Source organism: Odontesthes bonariensis, chromosome 2 (assembly GCF_027942865.1).
Source record: "Odontesthes bonariensis isolate fOdoBon6 chromosome 2, fOdoBon6.hap1, whole genome shotgun sequence".
Classification (NCBI taxonomy): domain Eukaryota; kingdom Metazoa; phylum Chordata; class Actinopteri; order Atheriniformes; family Atherinopsidae; genus Odontesthes; species Odontesthes bonariensis.
The window spans coordinates 3,035,144-3,059,325 of NC_134507.1; the positions used below are offsets into that span (position 1 = coordinate 3,035,144).

The following is a 24,182-nucleotide window of genomic DNA, read 5'->3' on the forward strand; positions in this document are numbered from 1 at the left end:
CGCCCTCAGGTGTGTCATCATTACAAAACAAAACAAAGTTTTTAAGTTAAATGTGTCACGACTACTAAGTTTCTAAAACTTGAATTTAAATAGGTCACTGTTACTAGGACACAACAAAACAAAGTTTCTGAATTTAAAATTTAAATGTGCCACTATTACGAAGTTCTAAAATTTGAACGGAACAAAGTTTCTAATTTAAATTTTAGCATTGATAGCCTAAATTAGAGTATCTATTTAGCCCATAGGGAACTACTGATATCTCTCCATCCCACTTGGAGGGAGTAACTAAAGCGCCATGTCCAAAATAAATAAATGTATTAATGAATAAAATTAAAATAAAACAAGTATGATCTTTTTCTTGGGAGGATTATGCAATAAAATTTGTCTCCTCTGGAAGGAAACATGAAAAATCCAAAGATCAAAGGTTGGAAGCACAACTGGAGAGGACAACCGAGGCTAAGTTAGCCTTTGAAAGTTTGAAACAAAATTAGAAAAAGTCATCCAAAACGGGCAACACTAGACTATGAGAAGCCATTAGTGCTGGGCGGTATACCGGTTCACACCGAATACCGGTTTATAATTTTGTTATGATATGAATTTTTAATATACCGCCATACCGGTGTATTTGATTACACAAGGGGGGGAACGCTGCGTCGCGCGACATTGTTTGAGACGGGACCCTTTCCAGTGTTGCGCTTCTAAACACGCATGTTTACTGTCTATTTTTAACGCTATTTAAAAAATACTCGTATTCGTTAAGCTGCATTTCCTTTCCCTGCTCTCCCTCCTCTCTGTCAGTCATGCGTCTCTCTCGCATAGCCTACTCACACACACACACAGTCCCTCCCCTCCGTGCACACCGCGTGTGTCTCCATCAGCGAGATCATCCCTGGGAAGCATGGAAGCTTGCTAGCTTCAGCGCCGCGTTAGATTAGCTCCCATTAAAAAGTCCTATAAAAATATTTTATATTTTGAATACAATGTTGTCCCGTCCCGACCCGACCCATAGCAAACAAGCGATTACGCCTTCTTTATAAAGTTAACTAGTCACAAGTTTGCCGTAAAAAAAAAATGTAGTTGGGTTGTCGAGGTCTAAACACTAGCAGCTGTGAATCAAATAAAGTAGTTTTTTTAAACTCTTACACTGAATGTTTGCTGCTTCAATCCAGATGAGTATTGAAAAATATTTTCCGCGATTGAAAGAGAGACGTGCGTGTTGAGGATGAGGACCAGCCTGAACCGGAGGTATCAGTCTGAAACAGCTGAACAGTCCGACCAGTGTAATTAGCTATGTTATTAATTTGTTTACAATGAAGATGTGAATATTAATACAATAAAGTTCTGTGTGACCAATTATTAACGAAGGAATTATTTTGAAGAATTTTTATTTTAATTTTTGATTCTGTTCTCAATCTGTAGAAAATGCTGTGAACACCTAATTATGCATGAAAAAAAAATACCGTGATATACCGTGAAACCGTGATACCATGAAAAAATACCGTGATATGTATATTTGGTCATACCGCCCAGCACTAGAAGCCATTGTTCATATGTCTCCAATGGACACCATAAGATTTCAGAACTAATAAATCAGAGTAGGTATGTTGTGACTCGGACAGGATGTTTGCAGGTTGTGCATCTTTTGACACATCCAGATGTGAGAATACAGCAGGGTACTACATCGGGATCTGCGGATGTCATTCCACGTGAGTTTGAAGGAGAACCACATGAGCGTGTGGCAGAAGCTGTGAGATACATTAAACTGAGACCTGACTTAGAAGCAACTCCGCTTGGGCAGGCTGATGTCACCTACTTTGTGCATGGTTCATGTTTCAGAGATCATTTGGGTAATCATGTAGGTTTTGCAGTTGTGAAACAGGAAGGCGGAAACTTTGTGACGGTGAAAGCTGGGAAGGGTGAACAGCCATGTTCGGCACAGTTGGCTGAACTGAAGGCATTAACGGAAACATGTCTACACGGGAAAGGTAAGGTTACAAATTTATACACAGATTCTGCATATGCTCATGATATTTGCTATTTGTTTGAAGCAGTTTTGAAGCAGAGAGGGTTCAGGAGGTCAGACGGAAGTCCAGGGCGACATGATGTCCAAATGAAGGAGCTGATTGCAGTCATGATGCTCCTCGCAAAGCTGGCAGTGATAAAAGTGTCAAATAATCGTAAAGGTAACGAAATGGTCAGTAAAGGTAATAACGCGGCTGATGAAGCAGCGAAATTAGCATCAAAGTGCCAGCTTGCTGTTTTGGCACCAATGGTGTCACTGGAGCCAGAGGTCGCACCATCACAAGGATATTGGTCATACATATTGGATAAATAGTCGTAAAGATTTTTGGTAAGAGAATTGATTCATCTGTTTGTCATTCCATCAGAGAGTAGCTCTAATGTTTCAGTGTTTGTTTAGGGAGTTGCAAGAGGCATTCTGCAGCAGCTGCGAATCAAGCAGCGCTGTGGGGCTGTTTATCATCCACAGAGTCAAGGGATGGTTGAGAGGATCAATGGAACCTGGAAAGTGAAATTGAATTGAATCTGTGCTTCAACTAAACTAAACTAGATGCTTTGCCGCTTGTACTAATGAGCTTTCGTATGCAGACTCATAGAGTCACGCACTAACACCGCATAAATGCTAACGGGTCGACCCATGCCGGCACCTCAGTTGACAGGTCCCTTTAAAGGGCCCCCACTTGAGCAGGTGCAAACAGAGTGGACAGTTTACATGAAGCAATTAACTGCAATCCACAGAACAATCTATCTACAGGAGGAGTCCAGAGACTCAGGTCTCGAACAGCTGGTTGAGAGGCCAGTGGTGCCAGGCGACCAGGTGCACATCAAGGTGTTCCGAAGGAAGTGGCTTGAGCCAAGACGAAAAGGGCCGTACACAATGGTGCGAGCAACGTCAACAGCAGTTCGAATGGAAGGTAGCAACACATGGTACCATTTGAATCACTGCACTAAGGTTCGGACTAAAGACACAACTCAGACCACATCTACAAAAAAAGCCCAGCAAAGACTCTTCCATATCCGACAGCTCAAGAAGTTCAGAGTAAGGTCCCATCTCCTGCTCCGTTTCTACACAGCCATCGTTGAAAGCATCCTCACCACATCCATCACAGTCTGATTCGGCAGTCTCGATACACTCTCCCGGAAGAAACTACAACGCATCATCAACAGAGCATCCAAAATCATCGGTTCACCCCTTCCATCCCTTGAATCACTCCACCACAAACGGACACTACGCAGGGCGCACAAGATCATTTCCGACATCACTCACCCGGTACACTACGCCTTCCAGCTACTGCCCTCTGGGAGGCGTTACAGGACAGTCACTTCTAGAACAACCCGCTTCAAAAACAGTTTCATTCCCATAGCAATAACTCTTCTGAACTCCAAACACTGAGGACTGTCTATCTTATGCTGTCGCTGAGGACTGTTGTTGATATGAATTATGTATGACCCTTATGTATTTATGTATTTATGTGTGACGTATGTATGTGTCTGTTTGTATGTATGTCATACTATATGTTCAATGTTATGTTGGAACCTGTACAAAGAGCTGTACTGTAAACAAATTCCACCAGCTTGGCTGTGTGGTCATTAAATTAAAGTAAATTAAATTAATTAATTAATTAATTTAAAAAAAATTAGTTAAGTCCGAGGGAAAGGATGAACAAAAGGAAGAGGTTAAGATTTCTGACACTTATGAGCATCCAGGTGTGGGTGTTGGCCGACAGCATGGGCTAAGGAGAACGAAGCCTGGAGATGTTGGACGGGATCCCGCAGACAGGAGAGGCTGGAAGGGTCCCGTGATGGAGCCACCCCGCAGGGAAGTAGCCAGCCTGGGTCGGATGAGTATGATGCAACAATACACACCCACTCAGACCATGCCACGCCACGAACTTTGCCAGCAATACACACTAGAGCTAGTCGTGAAGAGGAATCGGTTAAGCGTGAATTTAAGTACGTGGGAATAAAGGTTGGTGGAAGTGTGAGGAAGTGTGAGGAAGTGTGGATCATGGGTCCGGAGGAGGAGACGACCAAATCACCGCCTCTGGACGCGACGACAAAGGGGCAATCTGGTAAGATCATGTTGTCCTCGGGTCAGAAGAAGTTGTTCACAATGGTTGTAAGAATAGAAAGATTTCTCGTGAGAGTCTAGGGGGACTTGGTACCATTAGCACTACAGGACAGAATAATCATGTTAATCCAAGAACAGACGGAGTGTACATGCACAGGTAGAGTCTGGGAAACAGTGTAACTGTGGAAGATGGATTAAGGCAGCCCAGAATATGTGGTATAGATGGTAGAGATGCGCGGTTGGCGGTTGAATCCACGGAGCCCGCGGATGAACCGCGGATCGGGCGGATGACACTCCGAAAAGTCGTATTGTAATTAAATTCGGGCGGGTTGCGGTTGAAGCACTAAAAAAAAAACAAAAAAAAAAACAAACAAACATAATTTTCCAAAGGTAACGAACGAAAACATACATTACAAACAGTATAAAACAAAACCACGTTTTAGATTTCCTGCGTAGGTCTTCTCGTTTGTTTGTGTCCGTTACTAAGGCCATTCATGGCCTACAGTTAGCACATAGGACCCTAGTTCTACGTTGCTTGCTAGCAGTGTTGGGTGCGTTAAACCGTGTGGATTAAAGTGGAATAATTGGAAGAATCCTGTGATCAAGACAGCGTTTTAAGGTAGGCCATCTGGTTATTCATTTTGCCCGCCGTGGCATGTTGATTTGGGCTTAGACTATGTGCTTTGAAGTTGTTTTACATTCTCTGAAGTAGGTTGGGAACATTTGCGCTAAAGGATGGATTTATCGTGCTATGTAGACGGACTTTGTTGTCTAGATTCTTTAAAAAAATTCGTACACTCAAAACCGTGTGCCCGTGCTCATCATGTTTTACTTTTTTCTTGATGGAGTGTGAAATATAGCTGCAAATAGTATTTCAATTCAGACATGTCAAAACGACAGTGGAATGCACATTTTCAAGGTGATGGAAGGGTCGTGTGATGCTTGGAAATAGATCGGTTAATCCAAAATGTAGAACTATATAGTTATATTCTGTATTAATGTTTCACATACAAGTGGGGAGACGTAGGGTATGCTAACCTGTAACTAGTGATAGTGTGAATGCCTTGGAAGGAATTCAATCGCTTGTGACGGCTGTGTGTCTTAAAGGTGTTCAATTTAGCACTTGGGAGTGATTTTGACAGCACTATTATCCACTACATAGTAGTAGGCGGACTTATTGACCAGATATAATGAACTACGCTGTTTGAAAAAGCCGATACAAATAGCCAAGGCACCTTCAATAGACCTACACCTATCGGCGGATGGCGGGCAGGTTCGGTTTTGAAAATCGGTGAAAAAATGTTTGTGCAAATGGATAGCGGGCGGATATATATTTTTTTGCAGCGGTTGCGGATGGGAAAATACGTCATCCGCGCATCTCTAATAGATGGGCATGGTACACTACGAGAGAACTGACAGCGACAGAGTGTCTCATATGCGCAGACGCTCCAGGAGCATTGCCTGTTGTTGTTCCAGAGCCACACACCTTCAGGGACTGTGCAGTGGTCCAGCAACGGGAATGCAGAGAAGGTAGGTTCACATCGGGAGAGGATAAATGGTTATTGTTTCCTATGTGTGGTATTAAGTGCAGGTTGATGTTTGGGCCAAATAAATTACGGAATTGTTTTCAAAATAAGGGAGGGCCACAAATTGGAGTCTTCTTGTGCGGAATTTAATCATAGTACATCACAGGATGGGCCTCCCACTGATGATAGAGTAGATTACGATGGTGAGTTGGAATGCTTTTGGAACTCACGTAGGTAATACTACTGTTAAATGAAACCAATATTTATTAGGATTTATTTATTTGGACCAATAATGTGAAAATATAGAAATGATCATTTTAACGCTATATCTTTTTGGGGATAAGACACACCCAATAGCTGAGAGTTACTGGATGTGTGGAAATGATGTTTTGTTAAATGTGTTACCCAACAGGTGGATAGGTCTTTGGGCACTGGTGAGGAGGAACACATCAGTTGTGTTAGTGTATGACAAGGTAAACGAGAAGCGAGGTTTGGATGTGGAAAAAGGGAGAGTTAAAAGATCTAGTGATGACTACATCAGGGATAAGCACGTTTACTTGGATGCAATATGGCAGCCGAAAGCGGTTCCTTTCAAGTTCAAAGCACGCAGGGAGATTGCAGCTGGATTTGAGTCTATTTTGCCGTGGATCACGATTAACAAAAATGTGGAGTGGATTAATTACATATACTACAACCAACAGAGAATTCTTAACTACACGAGTATGATGGCTTGGTAGAACAGACAAGTTTTAGAATGGATATTAGAAGGGAAGAGTGGTGTTTGCCAGTTGGTTGGGGAAAATGTTGTACATTTATACCCGGGAACACTGCAGCTGGTGGGACGTTTACAATGGCCGTGAAGAAGTTCGGAGAACTGGAAGAGGAGCTGACGTGTGATGCTGGTGGAGGTGAACGGTGGTGGACTGGTCTGTTTGGGATTTTGGGAGAAGGGGGAGCGATGACAGTTAAAGCGGGAATAGCAATATTGTTGATAGTGATAAAGGTCTCCCTATTGGTGTGTTGCATTATACCCATTCTGAGAAGGTGTTTGCTGCAAGTGATGTTCAAACGAACAGTGGGAGGAATCTGGAGGCAGATGACCATGCGAGTCCAGGGACCAACGCATGGCAGAGCGGGCCAACGAATGAAGGTTATCAACGGACGGTTCACAAGATTCTTTCCTCAAGGGTGGAACCAAATTTAGTCTGATAGGGAGAAGAGATGCTGAAGATCTCTTTGATTGGGAGTGACGTACTGGCGACCTCTCCTCCCAGAGTTAGCTTAGCAGTTCCAGACCCAGCCGGACGGATGTTCGGCCAGAAGCAGACGACACCAGAGTACGGGAGATGGGACGGGACTGGAAGAGCGGCATTACATTGCTTTTTATTACTATGATTGTGTGATAATCCATAATTTTATGTATTGTACGTGGTACAAAACTGTGATTAATTGATTTGATGGTGGTGTATTCAGTCTATGTGTATTATCAATCAGAACTGATCACTAATATGTCCATTGCCAGTTGTGTTAGTCAACTGTTCGGAGTGCGACCTTTGGTAAAGTGGTCGGTCGCCAAGTGGGGTGGGGTCGTAGGTGAGTTTTCCCAAGATAAGAACATGAGTTACGAAAGTAGCAGCCGGTGGGTTTTTCGCTCCTATGTACTGCGAACAGTGGACAAGTGTGATGGCAATGTTTAAAGGGATAATCCGGAGTAAAATGCACTTTAGGTCAATTTACGGGATGTTGGGAGTACATACGTTGAGTTGACATCAAAATCATTTAATTCTGATGTGTTTTGAGAATTTTGATTTGACCGTTTTCAGCCAAAAGACGTTAGCCTGGAGGAGAGTGGGGCATATGGTATCGCCGCTACAAAACGCTATTTTTACACCTCTTCTACAGCTCCAAACAACATAACACTTATGTGGTAGTGAGTAGAGGGTCCCTAAATCCAAACAGAAGTGTCCCGAGGTCTTCATGTGGTTGGATAGAGAGTCCAGAATGAATTTAAACCAGCCAGTCTCTTTCCGGAAATGCTCCTGCTGCAGCTGGCATCTTCAGCGTAAAGTCCGTATAGTAGAGCCGACTGTGGAGTAACACGCTCTGGAAATTCACAATTTCGTTGCCGTTTTTTTTTTACAAACATAGTCCAGTATTTCTTTCGAAAGTGAAATGAAGTTGTATGCAACAGCAAAGCCTAGCTTACTAACAGGTTGGAATTTCATAAAATGTCACGTGACCTTACGTCTCGCGTGACCTAGCCTCCTGTTTACGGAAGACGTCTTTTGCGTGACTGGAGTGACCATCACAGAAGAAGGAGAGGTGTGTGAGCAGATTGTTGAACAAACAGCGGAGCAAACTTTTGGAGTTATGGTGCGTGTTCGTTCCTATCCTGGCTTTCGAAAGAAATACTGGACTATGTTTGTAAAAAAAAAAACGGCTACGAAATTGTGAATTTCCAGAGCGTGTTACTCCACACTCGGCTCTCTACTATACGGACTTTACGCTGAAGATGCCAGCTGCAGCAGGAGCATTTCCGGAAAGAGACTGGCTGGTTTTAAATTCATTCTGGACTCTCTATCCGACCACATGAAGACCTCGGGACACTTCGGTTTGGCTTTAGGGACCCTCTACTCACTACCATGTAAGTGTTATGTTGTTTGGAGCTGTAGAAGAGGTGTAAAAATAGCGTTTTGTAGCAGCGATACCATATGCCCCACTCTCCTCCAGGCTAACGTCTTTTGGCTGAAAACGGTCAAATCAAAATTCTCAAAACACATCAGAATTAAATGATTTTGATGTCAACTCAACGTATGTACTCCCAACATCCCGTAAATTGACCTAAAGCGCATTTTACTCCGGATTATCCCTTTAAATTTGTGTTATTGTTGAATTCATTTAATCATTGGATGTGATTCGGGTGCGTATATATATTCGGTTTAATTTATTTGCAAATGTTCCCTTCGTTTGAGATTGTAGAATTATTAGAATAATTTAGTGTTGATTATGTTAACTAATTCTTAATTAACTATGTGGGATGATTTTCTTTCATTTTTAGATTATTTCTTTATTAAATCACTGATAAGTGATTTCAGGGGGGACTATATGGGAGAATAATGTCATGACATTCTCTTGACATGTCAGAATTACATCGTGTGCCTTGTTGACTGGTTCATATGAAGATTGTTGATAGTTAGAATGAGATTGTTTATGGTTACGGCGAAAGCTAGGCGCCTCCAGAGAGGGCCACGTACGCTTGTTATGATAAGACGGTATAAGAAGGTGTCGCGAAGCAAACTCTGCGGACATTTTGTAACATTCTGTATGCACATTTGCTGTGACGGTTTGTTCCAATAAACTCCCCAATGGACGGCTGACGCGTCGGTCAGCTTTAGCTTTAGCTTTGTTGTGTTAATCTACTTCAAACCTTGTTGTCGCTACAATTAGCATTGCACCTGCTAACGTTACCTTGTGAACAGGACCATTTGTTTACAACTAAGCTGGCGAAAAATCAATACATAGAGCGGTGGACAACGTTAATCCCTTCAGACCTGCATTTTTTTGGCTGAAAAAAAAATTTTTTTTCAAACTGATTCTGACTCCTCTCCAACATAAAAACAAAGTGCAAAAAACACATTTTTGATATCTCATGTTTTTTAATAGTATTTTTTCATGTCCATTCCAATGGACGCCACGACAAAATGGGCGTAAAATGTCATAAAAACAAGGAAAATAATGCTGAGTTTTTCCACATGGTAACCAATATGGTATGACCTAAACATCTGGAACTGGATGTTTGCATGGTTTTGAGTCTGTGTACAGTTTTTAACATGCACATTAACTTTATGGTGTATCATAGAGTTGGTAGGGAACAGTAGTGAGGTCATCACCAGTAAAACCTGGAGCCTGCAAGAAGATACAGAAATAAAGCAATCTGAACATGCACATGATCACAATAGATGTGTGACTGCAGATAAGATTACCTGAAAAATCTGTTTTTCCCATAGTAAACTGTATGAAAATTAAAAACTTACAGATACGTTGTATCTTTACATACTGACACTAAACATTTTAGTGTTAGCTGAACCCGCCCAACTCCTGATGTCCATTGCAATGGACATCAGACTTTGAAAAAAATCCTATGAATTAATGATATGATATATATTCAAAATAACTTCAAATATTATCACTTGTAACTGTTACAATTATACTGAGAACAAATTTATTTGGCCAGCATGAACATAAATTGATATTTTTGATTGAAAATGGACACTTACTCTTCCCTCTCTGCAATCGCTCAGCCATGCTTGTCTTGTCTGATGTCTACCACTCTCTCAGAGCTTGCTCAATGTCATGAAATGATTTTGATTGGATAATCAGGATCCAATCAGTGACATGCACTGCTGGTATCATTAAATTACAGAGTATTTATTGGTTTAGAGACAGAAATATGTCATGTCCATTCCAATGGACGCAGGGTCTGAAGGGGTTAATATAACACATACGATGTTACGACGTGTTTATGTGTGTAGTCGTAAAGGTAGAGAGTTTTTTGTGAGCTGGGAAGCGGGGGTTAGCGGCGGATGCTAACTGCTACCGTTAGCCGAAGTTAGCATCGCGCTGCAGACACAGCTAGGGTTGCCAACTCCTTAAAAAAAAAAAAAAAGGGACACCTCATTGGCAGGAACGGCCGACCCGATTGCCTTCACCCTTCCTGGCGTGGCTATTTTTTTTGTAAGTGAAATTATTTTTTAACTATTTCAGGGTCTCCGCGGATCCTTAAAAAGTATTAAAAAGTCTTAAATAAAAAATACTTTTTTTAAGGTCTTAAAATGTCTTAAATTTCGCCGATTTTCGAAGAGTGGCATTAAATTTCATCTGGGCGAAATGAAAGAAAGATATGTCTGGAGAGACGATTTTCTATCGCTCCGTGCACAATAATGGCGACTGCTGACGTTTTGTGTGTGCGCCAGTACTTCCGGTGAAAACTTCCGGTGATTTGACAGCTAGCGCGTCAGGTTAGGGCCAGTGGCCGTAAACAAAGGTTAACTTATAGCCGAGAAGAAAGATGAAAATATAACGTAGCTAAAAAGACTAGCTTTCTTCAGTAGCCTAATGCTTACCGATTTAGCAAGTCTAGCAGCCTAGTTGCCAATGCTGGCCGCAGTAACGTTACCAAACATACCCGACGTCAAGGAGTTAGCTGAGCAGGGGGAAGATTATGGGGCTGGCAGAGTTAACTTCATAATGGGTGAGTGCAGGTTTCATTCACTTGTTTTCATTCTTTCACAGGATTGATTCACTTCATTGGTTTATCCGATTGCTGGCCGCCGAGCCATTATGTGTGTGGGTTTGTGTAGGTTACTGATAGTCAGGTTGTGTGATGTGTGGGTGAGTGTGTATTTTTTCTATGGGTACGTGCCATTGACTGTATGAGCGGTCTGTGCTCGTTTTTATTTATTTGATTAGATTGGAGATACTTTATTAATCCCGAAGGAGATTAAATTTTGTTGTGTGGTTTATGCAATGCAAAGTCACTGTCCATAGTCTGTGCTTCACGTGAGTTGTCCAAAGTTCTGGTTTAAGTTAACTTGGGTAGTAAAATTGTTTTGCTAGTTGTAAAAGCACAGTAGACATAACTCGAATATTAGGTTCAATTATGGATTTATTTTGCTCAGAGCCTCAGACAAACAGACAGACAAACGGCAGCGAAAACACACTCCTTCGCAGAGACAATTGGGCATGATTGTCCTGTAGTGTGTGGTGTTCCCTTGTGCGTTCAAATCTTATGCGATCATGTTGACACACTGATTCAGTATCACTGAAGCACACATTTCACACTGGACTTTTTTTCAACACCGAACAGCCTAGAGTGTAGTTTTTATATATATTTTTGCCGTGGTAATGGTCTTAATTTTTATTCTTAGAGGTCTTAAAAAGGTCTTAAAAGTCATTAAATTTTTTGATAAAAAATGTGCAGATGCCCTGTATTTAATTCGAACCTGAATTGAATTAAATGCATATTTTTGAGTGATATAAACACATGGAAAACAAATGTTTAACCAGAAATGTACTTTATTACAAAATAACAAAATAAACTGAATAAGATAAATATCTTTCTTAAACAGAAATCTGTCTGAAACTTAAAACTGTATAAATAAATATAAAACAATAGATAGACAATAACAAAAGTGCAAACAGACTTGTTAACTTGTAAACATATTTAAAAATAGAACTTATGAACTTAATGCGCAACTCAACGCTTCTTTTTCCATCTGTACTTCCTCTGAGCTCTTGCTGCAGCAAGGAGCTGTTTGTCTTTGAGTGCTGCAGAGTAAAACTCTGAGCAAGACATTTAAAAATTGAGGCTCACAATGAGCTCACCTTTGATTAATTCAGTGGAACATTTGTTCCGCACATCCGTCCACTTGTTCTTCATAAAAGAGAAAATCCTCTCCACAAACCCAGTGGAAGATGGGATGCTGAGGAGGAGTACTGTCCGAGAACTCTAACGCAGCAGTGCCGGCGTCTGTGCCACTGTCACGGTCAGCCATGCTGCTTTGTTGTCTTCCGCCATCTTCGCAGCTAGGCAACCTCGACCAATGAGATGAGCGGGATTCCGTATTGTCGTACTCCTTTATGAATGTGCTGTCAGCTCATTGGTCACAGAGCAGGAGAGGGCGGGGGAGCAAGTTTACCTTACATTTTCATATAAAGCGCCGTGTTATTCATTTATTCCACTGACATTTGATGGACTATTTTTGATTCTCACAATAATACGGGACAAAGTGCGTCCTTTTTCAGCTCAATACGGGACCCGTACATTTGTTTCTAAATACGGGATGATTCCGTTTTTCAAGGGACGGTTGGCAACCCTAGACACAGCCATCAGGTGGGGGTTCGCACTTCAGTGAAGTTAGTTTTAAGTTGGATATTCACTCAAACATTTAAAGTGCACCTGTGTTGCAGACTTGACAGTAAACACACAGAGAGGAGTTATTGTTAGAGTTATTGAAAATTATGAACAGATGTAAAAACAAGAGGTGTATCTCATGCAGCCAGTGTAGTTACATCATCCCAAACTGTAGTGATGCTGGGTCAATACTGTGTTGCTCAATACTGACACTTCCTGGATCTTAAAAATCATTACAGACAACCCAGTAACAGACTCAACTGACATACTGGTTTAATGACCTGGCATCGGCTATACAATAATATAATTTAAGCCATTGTATTTTATATCGTACTATTTCATATCTTAATTAAAGTTTAAATATCTTTGATATCTTTAAGGTCATAAAATGTAAAAATCAAAATGAAGATGAGTGAGTATTTGTCCTTGAGGCAGGGAGGGGATTTTATTTTTTTAAATAAATTTTTATTCAAGATTGAGTAAAAATAATATGAATTAATTATCAATAAAGTGACCACGAAGATATTTTAAAATGTCTCTATATGCCTTCCTGTGTCAGGGGTAATAACTTTCTACAATGAATTTGAAATTCCAGTTTCAAAACTCTTAAATTTGATAAAAATGTTGGAGATGAGCATGCTTCTTTATTTTGTTCTACTTAAACTCTGGAATAAGCTCCCCGTCCAGCAGCGTCTTATTTCTGACCTGGGCCTCTTCAAATCTAGGCTAAAAACCTACTCATTTAGGATTGCTTTTAATTTCCAGTAGTATGATGACACTTTTATCTTATTTGATTTTGTTTTATTTTATTGCTTTCGCTGTTCTTTTATTGTTTTTACTTCTTCTTCTCTTTATTTATTACCTGCTGTAAAGCACTTTGGTACATCGTAAGGATTGTCTGTAAAGGGCTGTAGAAATAAAGTACATTTACATTTACTAACCTCTAGGTGTCGAGCTGCCCAACTACCCTGCTCCATTGGAAAAGCTGCAGCCCATTCAGGACACAGCTATCCCAGACGATGCATGTGAGCACTGATGACAACTTAAAGCACGGTAATGTGTTGCATTGACAACATGATGGTTACAGGCTGATTTGGATGTGTTTCAGCCTCTGGAAATGAAAACAGTCGAGTGGCTTCTTTCTATCAGGTCAGATAACATTTGAACTTTAAAAAGAAAAACTATGTTTGATTTAATGACAAACACTGAAGCTGATTACAAAAACAATGTGAAACAGCTAGCTAGCCTAGCTATTCAGATTGGAGGTAACCATTGTAACCAACAAATGTGCTCATTTATTTCAGTGTTCCAGAAGAAGGTCTTGGGTTTACCGGTCGACCTCCGGAATCAGTACAAGATGGCACAGCCTACCTCTCCAGTCTGCATTGAGAGGATGGACTCAATGGAGGATTTCGAGAAAGAGGAGCAACGGCTGTGAGACAAAGAAGCCTTTGATACCCTGGTAGGTTTTACAAGTCTGAAGTCGTGTTGTTCCGATACCAACATTTCGACTTTATCAAGTTGGTAACCTCGGAGTGTTGATAGACTCAGATCTGACTTTCAGCAGCCACATCAAAGCTGTCACCAAGGCAGCTTTTTACCACCTCAGAAACATCAACAGAATTAAAGGTTTCCTCTCCCAAACAGACCAGGAGAAACTCATCCATGCATTCATCTCCAGCAGACTCCATTACTGTAATGCTCTTTTAACTGGACTTCCCAAAAAGAGCATTAAACATCTGCAGCTCATCCAGAACGCTGCTGCTGGAGTTTTAACCCGGACTAAGAGATCTGAACACATCACAGCAGCTTTAAAATCTTTACTCTGGCTTCCAGTCAGTCACAGAATAGATTTTAAAAGCCTGCTGATGGTTTACAATCTGTGATCTCCATCCATCCATTATCTTCCGCTGGTCCGGGGATCGGGTCGCGGGGGCAGCAGCTTGAGCAAAGAGACCCAGACGTCCCTGTCCCCGGCCACTTCCTCCAGCTCTTCTGGGGGGACCCCGAGGCGTTCCCAGGCCAGCCGAGAAACATAGTCTCTCCAACGTGTCCTGGGTCTTCCCCCGGGCCTCCTCCCAGTGGGACGGGCCCGGAACACCTCACCGGGGAGGCGTCCAGGAGGCATTCTCACAAGATGCCCGAGCCACCTCATCTGACTCCTCTCGATGCGGAGGAGCAGCGGTTCTACTCCGAGCCCCTCCCGGATGACCGAGCTTCTCACCCTATCTCTAAGGGAGAGCCCAGACACCCTGCGGAGGAAACTCATTTCGGCCGCTTGTATTCGTGATCTCGTTCTTTCGGTCACTACCCACAGCTCGTGACCATAGGTGAGGGTAGGAACATAGATTGACCGGTAAATCGAGAGCTTCGCCTTCTGGCTCAGCTCCTTCTTCACCACGACGGGCCGGTGCAGAGCCCGCATCACTGCAGACGCCGCACCGATCCGTCTGTCAATCTCCTGCTCCATTCGTCCCTCACTCGTGAACAAGACCCCGAGATACTTGAACTCCTCCACTTGGGGAAGGATCTCATTCCCGATCTGTGATGTGTTCAGAGAATATAAAGCCAGCAGAGCTCTTAGATCCAAGGACTCAGGCCAGCTGGTCCAGTCCAGAGTCCAGACTAAACATGGAGAAGCAGCATTTAGCTGTTATGCTGCAAACAAGTGGAACAAACTGCCAGTGGAGATTAAACTTTCACCAAATGGAGACATTTTTAAATCCAGGTTAAAGACATTTCTGTTCTCATGTGTCTATGCATGAAATATCTTTGAACTTATCTAGACTGTTGCCTGTTTTTAAATTCATTTAAATTATTTTATGTGTTTCTCTTTATGTTATTTTATGTATTTTTAATGCTTCTTCCACTCCCTGCTGCAACGCTTTTATTTTATGTAAAGCACTTTGAACTGTTTTGTACATGAAATGTGCTATATAAATACACTTGACTTTGATTTTTATCATGTTCTTATTTCAACAGGTGAAGAAAATGGCCAAAATTGGTGGGAAGAGCACCAAGGACTGTGTCCACAAAGTTCTTGACGGGTATGTTTCCACATAAAGTATATGTTTAATGTTTGTGTTGTAGGGGCCTTTTCAATGTTTGAACTTCTTTTCCTGGCTGTGGACCAGCCTGCATGTTTTCATTAGCAGCAGGGATGTCCCGATCAGGTTTTTTTTGCCTCAAAGTCATTTGATTTTGAGTGTCTGCCGATCCAATACTTCTGCAGGACATTAAAAAAATCAAGAACGGCAAAGAAACAGATCCAGGATGTCCCTGATTCTTTATTTTATTCACTTATTTTATCATTTAACACTTATAAACGGAGCACTTCTGTGAGGCAGCGTGGACAACAAAAGTAATCAAGTCATAAACAAATTCTTCACCTTGTAGTTTAGTGCAACAATGTCTAATATAAAAACCAGCAGCAGCTCAGCTTGAAATAAAAAACTTTATTTTTCTTTAGACTAGGGATGTCGAAATTTAAAATTTTGTTGCTCAGCTAGCTGATAGTGTTGTTTTACACGTGCATATGACACTGTAGCTGCTGTCCTCAGTGTTGTATTATATTGTTTTATTAATGATAGATAAAGGGAATGTGTGTTATTCCATAAACCATTTATCTGTGTAAAAAGTTCAGACTTATTTTTTATTTTCATTCGGTGAATCTGGTCAGTTAGATTTTTACTCCAGTTTTCACACTTTTGTTTGTATTTTAATTGTTCTTATATAATCACTCAGGACTAACCCTATTGTTGTAGGACAGACCCAAGAGGTGTCATTTTCAGGGCTGGGCAACGATTAAACTTTTTAATCTAATTAATCACATGATTTCCCTGATTAATCACGATTATAAATGAATCCAAAAGGAGTGTATAGCTTTTAGCATTTAGCTTTATTTGAAATGTGCTGCCATTAGAATGAAAGTGCCATAACATTATCTATTCAGATATCCATATATAGATGGATGGATCCTAAAACCAACAACAATAGATACGAAAAATCCTGTCGGTCCAACATGGTCATCTTTGGCTCTTCCATCCTCCTTCCCTGCAGACCAGAAACAGGTGTGAGTATCAGGTGATGAGTGAAGAACACAACAGAAATATGAATAATAACGATAATAAGACTTACCTTTTGATTCTAAAAGCTGAACAGCTTAACTCTACAGCTTGTTGTTCAGCTTTTAGATAACCATGTCTGTCCTCATCAGATACAGAAGCTGTTTAACTTCCACATTTTCATCCTTTCCATCTGTCACATCCTCTGGATTCAGATGATGAGGGCCTCTGCCTCTGACTGCCACCCAATCCACAAAGAGAACATTTATCAACACTTCACATGCAGTTACTCTGATGACCGCCCTTCAAAAGTTATTAGAAAGTTTGTTTTAAAGAAAACAGACTCGTAACATATGGAAATGTGGATTTTATTCTATAATGTGGCTTAGATATTTATAGAAGTCCTTAATATGCAACATGTGATTGTAACCATGTTTTTCAATCGTGCCAACTTATTAAAAAGGGCATAAGATGTCTCCTTTAAAGAGTCCGGGTGTGTTAGAGCGCCACCTGCTGCTCATGCTGCTGCTCGGGCAGGTTTTAACCTCATTTCTCCATCAGAGTTGCAGTCGGAGACAGTTAATGATGTTGTTCTGGTTGCTTCTAAATGTATGGAGTTTATTATGTGTCAATAAGCAAGCGTACGAAGCAGCTCTGGCCACAGCAGCTACTCTGCTTCTGATTGGTTCTAAAAACGTCAACAACGGCACGAAGGAATACGATCTCTGGAGAATGGCAAAATGCAGTCCGAGGTAAGGACATGTCTATAGTTTACGATTAAGTTAATTTCAACAATATTTTAACAGTTGTAACTATTCTAAAAACGCCGTTGTTGACGTTTTTAGAGCCAATCAGAAGCAGAGTAGCTGCTGTGGCCAGAGCTGCTTCGTACGCTTGCTTAGCTGTCTGTCAAACACAAATAAGCCAATAGGAATGCCCCCGTCGAAAGCGCACCCACCAGGCACGTTTGTGTCAAAACCGCAAACAAAAAGTCAGGGAGCGCAACCGAGAAAGCTGGAGACGTAATCAAAGAAAACGACAACAACCAAAACTGAGAAGGAGGCGAAGGCAAATATTTTACACGATTTCAGTTTTTTTTTTAATTGCAATCATGTATTTTTTGTTTGAATTTGTTTTTTTTGTTTGACTTTTTTAAATTTAGTTTTTGAATTGATATATTTTGCTTGCTCTTATAAAAGTCTTCTTTAAACTTATTGACACAAAATAAACTCCATATAAATGCAGGACGTCGGTCCAGATTCCACAGCTGCTTCAACAGTTTCTGATGAAACAGCTTTTATATTCCTCTGAAACACCCGTGAATCCTGCTCATCCTTTACATTCAGACTGAAACTGAAATAAACCTCATTTGATCAACAAACAGTTGAGTTTTATTATTTAAAAACAGCAGGATCAGTGGTACAGCGGGCCTTGTTGGTGAGGCCAACTGCAGAGGGGAAGAAGCTGTTCTGGTGGGAGGTCTTGAGGCAGGCTGGTACGTGGCAGAATGTCTCCAGTGAGGTGTTGAAGATGCCTGTGAACACCGGCTTAAATCTGCCTCTGGCCCCACTCCTGAACGCCTCCTCCTTCACCAGCCTTAGCTGTCTGAGCTTCGCTGTGAACCAAGGCTTGTTGTTGTTGTACCTCACTGTGGTGCGTGATGCTACACAGCTGCCCTCAGAGGAGACATTTCAACATCTGGTTCAGCTGCTTCTTCTGCTGGAGGCGGACATGGATGTCTTTTGTAGATCCAACCACCAACAGCACCAACAGCAGGAACTATGAACAAAACTGCCAGTCGAACGATTAGTCCAAGAGATCCAGCTCCATCCTTCTTTCCATCCTCTCCTCCTCCATCCTTCTTTCCATCCTCTCCTCCTCCATCCTTCTTTCCATCCTCTCCTCCTCCATCCTTCTTTCCATCCTCTCCTCCTCCATCCTTCTTTCCATCCTCTCCTCCTGCATCCTTCTCTCCTCCATCCTCGTCTCCTCCATCTCTTTCTCCATCCTCCTTCCCTGCAGGTCAGAAACAGGTGTGAGTATCAGCTGTCAGGTGATGACTGAAGAACATTTCCTCTTCTAACTGCTGTCCCACATCATCTCACTGCACTCAGATCTGCCCTCTGAGGACATCACCTGCTTCGTCCCAGCTTCTTAGGCACTTAAAACTTTGAATTGTTTGTACATGAAATGTGCTATATAAATAAATTTGATTTGACTTATTTGTTTTCTAAATTGCCTTTTGTTTCCTAAATTGTCTTTGTTTCCTAACTCATCTTCCCGTGTGTCTCTAACTTACCGCACTTACTCTGCACTAGTTATGCTCTTAGCTGTTTGGTTTTGGAAGGAAATGCATTTCTGATTTCTTGTGAGCTGAAGTTCTTTTGCCTACCGATGTTGAACGCACTTACTGTAAGTCGCTTTGGATAAAAGCGTCTGCAGAATGACTGTAATGTAATGTTCACTGACCAGCTGCTTTCTGCAGTCTCATCAGCAACATCTTTAGGAAACACCTGAAACATCTGATCTGAGATGTTTCACATCAACAACCAGGAAGCTGCTTCAGCTCTGATCCATAGACAAACACAAACTCACCTGCTGGAGGAACTTTCAGACTGATGGTTCTGATTGGATCACCGGATATCTTCCCATCATTTATTCCTTCCTGGGCGACTCGACACTCGTAAGTTCCGCTGTCGTTAGTCGTCACATTCTTCAGAATCAGAGACACGTTTCCATCCTTCATCTGTCTGTCCTGCAGATCCACCCGGTCCTTAAAAGATGGATGCTGCTCTGCTGGTACAGGCTGACCATCACGGACGACAAAAACATGTTTATGACCCAGATCAGCTCTGCTCCACTCTACAACTACGATGGTGTTGTTGTTGGGAACTCCACATGTCAGAATCACATCCTGTCCAGGTTTAGTGATGATTGTCTGATCTGCAGGAGAGGAAACAACACAGAGCAGAGAGGTTAAAGAGGTTAAAGAGGTCAAAGTGGAACTCTGAACTTCCACAGCAGAGACACCAGAGAGACCACGCTGCTCTGAGCTGGTTGACTCTCTAAAACCCGACAGGATCAGCTTTATCAGAGGATTAAAGGGACATTACAAAGCTGGAACCAGGTGCAAACAGTTTTCTGCTTTTAGAGTGAGAACAATGATCTGATTATTCTGTAAAAACTGTCAATAATCAGCAGAAAGTGGCTCCACACAGAATCTGTGATGGAAGTCAGGAAGAGGATGATAATTATACCCACACCCACTGAGAGGGTTCAGGTGTCTGACTGTAAACTGACATCATGATAAAAAAGAAGCTCACAGGCTGCAGCTTAACATGAAGACTGACAGAATTTTAACAAACACTTAAACATTAAAAGTTAATAAATAAACAAGTTTCTTTTAGACTAACAAAGTAAGTAAAGCTGAGTTTCAGAGACGCTGCTAAAACACATGAGGCCTCACCCTGCAGCGTGTCGCCAACTTAAAAACACACGAGGCCTCACCCTGCAGCGTGTCGCCAACTTAAAAAGACACCGGCATAAACAAAAGCTTTGTACACGTTGGTATTCTCACTATGTAAATCAGAATTCTACTTTTCCTTCTTCACACCACAGATACAATCAGTTTGGTTTAACTTCACGACTAAAGCTCACCTGATGCAGCCAACACGAAGCCGACAGCCAGCAAAGTCGGAACTCGTAGATGAGATATTACAGAAAACATTTTCTGCTCTAAAACTGAAGCTTTTCTTAAAGTAAAATTTGCTATAAAACTCTATATGAAGAGGAACCTGTGCAGCGTTCTCTCACACGACTGCTCTCGGTGAAGAAAAACGGGAAAATGAGACGACGATCATAAATTGGCGGCAAAGATGCGCACGCAGGTGTGACTGCGTCATTTCCTGACGTAGTCACGTGATGCTGAAGCTAACTTTCCTGTTTCCGACGCAGGGATCTGAGAACATTTGTTCGACCTTTTGGACGGTTACAGGTCGCTTTAACCACCTTCTCTCAATAATAAAACATGTTATTAAATCAGAAGAATCATCAATAACTCAAATATAATCAAATATCAGCTCCAATCTGAATTAAATCTTATATTAGATTAAATAACTTTATATTCTCACACAGTCATCCACCTGCTCCGTGTTCCTTTGTACGTTGTCTTAACCAATAAAGTGTGTTTTCATCCTGAAATCGTCACATTCTCAGGTTCATGAGATGCATTCAGTCGGTGCTGCGCAGTTTAACTCAGAGGCTGAACGTCATTACGCAGCTGGCCCAGTCTGAGGCTTTTTGCTGTAATTCTTCCTTCATTCTCTCTGCTCCCTTTTCTGTTAAATAAAGTCCTCTCACACACCTGAAAAGCCTTGAATTAATTTAAAAGATGAATCCTACTGAAAACTGATGCTCTGTTCATCATAAAAACTGCCTCCATTCCTCTCTGTCAGCAGAAATATTAAGAATAATAATGATAATAAAATTAAGAATAAGACTTACCTTTGATTCAGAAAGCTCAGAGAGGATAGTGAACAACTTAACTCTCGGTGCCCAACCTACAGACTGATTGTGGGATGATACCTGGCAGCTGGTTCTGTTCCTGTTCTTGCTTTATTTTCATCACGCAAAACTTGCTCAGCACAAATAGGCTGGGCAAGGGAACGGGTCCACACATAATAGCTTGTTGCTCAGCTTTTAGATAACCATCTCTTTTGAAGTCTTTCCTCATCAGATACAGAAGCTGTTTAACTTCCACATTTTCATCCTTTCCATCAGTCACATCCTCTGGATTCAGATGATGAGGGCCTCTGCCTCTGACTGCCACCCAATCAACAGAAGTAATTACAGGTTTTATCTTTTTAAAGAAAACAGACTCGAAACATTTAGAAATGTGGATTTTATTCTAAGTCCTTAATATGCAACATGTGAGCTGCTGATTGTGCTCATGTTTTAAAAGGTCCTGGTTCCACATAACATGGAGGACCAGGCGCCTCATGTACAAAGACTTGTGTGGATTTCCTACTGAAACATGGCGTGCGCTCCGATACAGAAAACGTTGTATGTACAAAAATATCCGGATGTATGAATCTGTGCGTGGAATTGAGCGCACATGTCGGAGTACCCGACCCCTCCCTGTCCACGCCCCTATTTAAATATGAAAATTATATTCAAATGAGCCCTGCAGCTGCGATTCCCCTCTCTGCACCATCACAAAATAAAGTAAAAGTAAGATGAGACGGGGCAAAGAATAATTAGTAGAGGTGCTACTTTCTGAAGTGGAGGCGCGCAAAAATGTGTTCTTTGGCACGCTGTCCTCTGGCATAAGTAGCAAACGTAAGAGGAGTGGGTGGAGAGCCTGAGGCTGTTGATGCTATTAATGCTGTCCATGCTGGGGGGTCAGAGAGCTGCACACAAGCAGAGGTGAAGAAGAAGTGGTCCGACATTAAGGTGGAGGTGAAGCGGAGACTGGCTGCCCACCGCCGCAGTGTGGCCAAAACAGGCGGGGGACGGGAGAAGAGGGGCCCACTACTGCCTCGTTTCCACTATGCAGTCCGGTACGGGTCGGTTCAGAGCGGTACGGGTCGGTTCAGAACGGTACGGTACGGGTCAGTTCAGAACGGTACGGGTCGGTTCAGAACGGTACGGGTCAGTTCAGTCCGGTACGGGTCGGTTCAGAACGGTACGGGTCGGTTCAGTCCGGTACGGGTTGGTTCAGAACGGTACGGGTCAGTTCAGTCCGGTACGGGTCGGTTCAGAACGGTACGGGTCGGTTCAGTCCGGTACGGGTTGGTTCAGAACGGTACGGGTCAGTTCAGTCCGGTACGGGTCGGTTCAGAACGGTATGGTACGGGTCAGTTCAGAGCGGTACGGGTCGGTTCAGTCCGGTACGGGTCGGTTCAGAACGGTATGGTACGGGTCGGTTCAGAACGGTACGGGTCAGTTCAGAGCGGTACGGGTCGGTTCAGAACGGTACGGGTCAGTTCAGAGCGGTACGGGTCGGTTCAGTCCGGTACGGGTTGGTTCAGAACGGTACGGGTCAGTTCAGAACGGTACGGGTCGGTTCAGAACGGTACGGTACGGGTCGGTTCAGAGCGGTACGGGTTGGTTCAGAACGGTACTGGTCGGGTCGGGTCAGTTCAGAACGGTACGGGTCGGTTCAGAGCGGTACAGGTCGGTTCAGAACGGTACGGGTCAGTTCAGAGCGGTACGGGTCGGTTCAGAGCGGTACGGGTCGCTTCAGAGCGGTACGGTACGGGTTGGTTCAGAACGGTACGGTACAGGTCGGTTCAGAAAGGTACGGGTCAGTTCAGAGCGGTACGGGTCGGTTCAGAGCGGTACGGGTCGCTTCAGAGCGGTACGGTACGGGTTGGTTCAGAACGGTACGGTACGGGTCAGTTCAGAGCGGTACGGGTCGGTTCAGAACGGTACGGTACAAGTCGGTTCAGAACGGTACGGGTCAGTTCAGAACGGTACGGGTCGGTTCAGAACGGTACTGTACGGGTCGGTTCAGAGCGGTACGGGTTGGTTCAGAACGGTACTGGTCGGGTCGGGTCGGTTCAGAGCAGTACGAGTCGGTTCAGAACGGTACGGTACGGGTCGGTTCAGTACGGTACTGGTCGGGTCGGGTCGGTTCAGAGCGGTACGGGTCAGTTCAGAGCGGTACGGGTCGGTTCAGTACGGTACGGGTCGGTTCAGTACGGTACGGTACGGGTCGGTTCAGAGCGGTACGGGTCGGTTCAGAACGGTATGGGTCAGTTCAGAACGGTATGGGTCAGTTCAGAATGGTACGGGTCGGTTCAGAGCGGTACGGTACGGGTCGGTTCAGAACGGTACGGGTCGGTTCAGAGCGGTACGGTACGGGTCGGTTCGTATCGGTACGGGTCGGTTCAGAACGGTACGGTACGGGTCGGGTCGGTTCAGAGCGGTACGGGTCGGTTCAGAGCGGTACGGTACGGGTCGGTTCAGAACGGTACGGGTCGGTTCAGAACGGTACGGTACGGGTCGGGTCGGTTCAGAGCGGTACGGGTCGGGTCGGGTCGGTTCAGAGCGGTACGAGTCGGTTCAGAACGGTACGGTACGGGTCGGTTCAGTACGGTACTGGTCGGGTCGGGTCGGTTCAGAGCGGTACGGGTCGGTTCAGTACGGTACGGTACGGGTTGGTTCAGAACAGTACGGTACGGGTCGGTTCAGTACGGTACGGTACGGGTCGGTTCAGAACGGTACGGTACGGGTCGGGTCTCTTTGGGGTCAGCTTGCGTTCCCACTGTACAAAGGGGACCCTCAGGGGTGGGCGGAGCCGAAGCCTAAACAGCAAATAACAGAAAATAACAAATAACATCCATAATGTGGAACCACCTCCGAGCTTCTTCAGCTTAATGCGACACCGGCTCGCGGTCCGGTTGAAACCGCTCTCTGCCATTTCTGCGGCGATAAGCTGGGAAACTTGTTGGTTTGGCACAGCACCATCGAGCTCGGCTGCACAGCCTCCTCACCAACACCGGAGAGCAGAGCCTGGAACCGGTCCCGTGGGCTCGGTACCGCGGTTCAGTGTATTCAAGATGGCTTCAGCCCCGGTTCATGTCCCC

General features: G+C 43.3%; 2 long non-coding RNA genes across 4 annotated transcripts in view; one reads left to right on the forward strand and one right to left on the reverse strand.

The window, feature by feature from the left end:
- LOC142388931 (uncharacterized) overlaps window positions 1-24,182 on the reverse strand; it is a 406,360-nt gene that overhangs the window by 276,158 nt on the left and 106,020 nt on the right. The gene's annotated exons all lie outside the window — the stretch shown is intronic.
- On the forward strand, window positions 13,500-17,064 carry LOC142388965 (uncharacterized). 2 transcript variants are annotated; one of them, XR_012770363.1, is made up of 4 exons: window positions 13,500-13,678; window positions 13,834-13,991; window positions 15,512-15,576; window positions 16,482-17,064. It is a non-coding gene; the product is annotated as an uncharacterized LOC142388965 (long non-coding RNA). The 2 variants fall into 2 exon arrangements; XR_012770362.1 differs by lacking the exon at window positions 16,482-17,064 and having other exon boundaries at window positions 15,512-15,743.